Raw genomic sequence first — 2253 nt, forward strand, 5'->3', positions numbered from 1 at the left:
TGGATGAATCTGAAGCAGGAGGTCCGACTAGGCAATGCATTCTATGCAATGAATTTGGCCATAGGGACACTAATTGTCCCACTTTCGTCACTGGGCGTGGACGAGGCAACCGGGGAAGAAGAGGAGGTAGAGGCAGTAGAGGAGTAAGGGCGAGAGGAAGAAGCTAAGCTAGCAGTAGTATGTTCTGAATTTGTATTAAGTGTGGTGTGGCACTATGTTCTGAATTTGTATTAAGTGTGGCACTATGTTCTGAATTTTTATTAAGTGTGGCACTATGTTCTGAATTTGTAATAAGTGTGACACTATGTTCTGAATTTTTATTAAGTGTGGCACTATGTTCTGAATTTGTAATAAGTGTGACACTATGTTCTGAATTTGTATTAAGTGTGGCACTATGTTCTGAATTTTTATTAAGTGTGGCACTATGTTCTGAATTTGTAATAAGTGTGACACTATGTTCTGAATTTTTATTAAGTGTGACACTATGTTCTGAATTTTGTATGTGCAGGAATGTCGGGATTGTGGTTGCTGAATGGGGACATTGATAGGGGTCATCGTGCTGCGATATGGTATGAGCGCAAGCTTGAGCCTCTGGTCACTCGCACTCCTAAGGAAAACTGGAAGATACACTCAGGATGGCTTCAGCGGTACGTGCTTTATTAATTTGCACACTGACATGCATATTAATGGTTGAAATGAGAGACACTAACTGAAAAGTTCTCTGATGAAGGTTGAAATGGGCCGGCCTTTTACCTTTCGCGCGTCTGGTTGAGTCTATCCCGGGTGAGAAACGCCTCGCCATCGATGGGTCTTTGCTGAGCTGCTTAGTGGACCGTTGGAGGCCAGAGACCCACACGTTTCACTTCAGATGGGGAGAGATGGCTCCTACTCTGGAGGATGTGTCACTTTTGCTCGGACTACCGTTGGCAGGTCATGCCGTAGGACCGTTGGACGCACCGGCTGGTTGGGAGCGAGCTCTTACACAACGTTTTCATGGTGTTTTTCCGGATGCTCCGGATCCGGTATGGGAGCATCACGGACCTAAGTATGAGTGGTTGCTAAATTTCCGGGTAATTTCCCTACCTATTATCTTCAAGTTATCGTGCATAAAGTTTTACAGAAAATAATTGCGGCTTACTAAAACTTTCTCTTCGCTTAATGCAGATCCAGAACTTCCGGGCGCCGTTGACTGCGGAACAGATCACTCGGAGCCTGGAGGCCTACTTACTGTGGCTTTTCGGCAAGGTGATGTTCACGGAGAACCATGTCACCACTATTAGCGCCCTCTACATCCCTATGGCACTCGAGATAGCGAGCGCTCAGACGGCGGATCAGATCAGACAGAGGAGTTGGGGTTCGGCGGTCTTAGCGGCTACATACCGAGGTATGTGCAACGGTTGCCAGCTTACATCAAGAAAGCCAGCCCATCTTGGATGCCCTCTATTCCTACAGCTGTGGTCGTGGGAAAGGTTCTCTATAGGGCGACCAGATGTACGTGTTCATGAGCCTATAGACGCCATGTTTGATGTTGACGGCATCGACATGCCTACTTTCGGTCTATGTTGGACTCGTCGCGAGGTATGCACCGTGTTGTAGTTTAATGCAACTTTTATCTGCACAAGAGATAGTTCGATGCTAGCGGCTACTAACTTTTCTTCTCTGCAGAGATGCTTTGCTAGTGATCAGACCAGGAAGGCATACACAGCATTGAACGAGCAGTTCGATGCGTACACCGGGGTCATCTGGCAGCCCTACACGGAAGCAGCCATACAAGCGAGATACCCTGTTGGTATGTCTGTGCTATGCACAAGGGACCGAGATTACTGGATGACAAAATCTAAGATCATCTTCGATGTCTTCGTCGAGGAGATGGCACAACAGAGGGTTATGAGGCAATTTGGTCTTCTGCAGTTGGAGCTACCTCCCCCTATAGAGAACCCGCTGCCAGCACACATCCACGGGTATTAACCAGTTTTTCAATGTCGCATTATCTTTCATAGTACTCTATTCGAAGCTTTAGGTAATTGTTGAACACACACCACAATTTTAGGACGACGAGGAAGGGCATGAACAGGACAACTGCTGACTGGCTAGTTAGACTAGAGCCGTACGTTATAGAATGGGAGACAGCAAACACAAATCTATGGCACGAGAATCACAATTTCGATCTCGATGAATTCAATCTCTATTTGCGGCGCTACATGATCGGAACACGGTTACGCATTGTTGAGTACTCCCACCCAGAGGAGATAC

At 46.7% G+C, this 2253-nt stretch overlaps 1 long non-coding RNA gene across 1 annotated transcript; it reads left to right on the forward strand.

Annotated features, from left to right (window-relative positions):
- The first annotated feature begins 393 nt into the window (after nt 1-393).
- On the forward strand, nt 394-1398 carry LOC141022432 (uncharacterized). The gene is made up of 3 exons (XR_012183740.1): nt 394-647; nt 731-1070; nt 1165-1398. It is a non-coding gene; the product is annotated as an uncharacterized lncRNA (long non-coding RNA).
- The last annotated feature ends 855 nt before the right edge of the window (nt 1399-2253 follow it).

The sequence above is a fragment of the Aegilops tauschii genome, chromosome 5 (genome assembly GCF_002575655.3).
Source record: "Aegilops tauschii subsp. strangulata cultivar AL8/78 chromosome 5, Aet v6.0, whole genome shotgun sequence".
NCBI lineage: Eukaryota > Viridiplantae > Streptophyta > Magnoliopsida > Poales > Poaceae > Aegilops > Aegilops tauschii.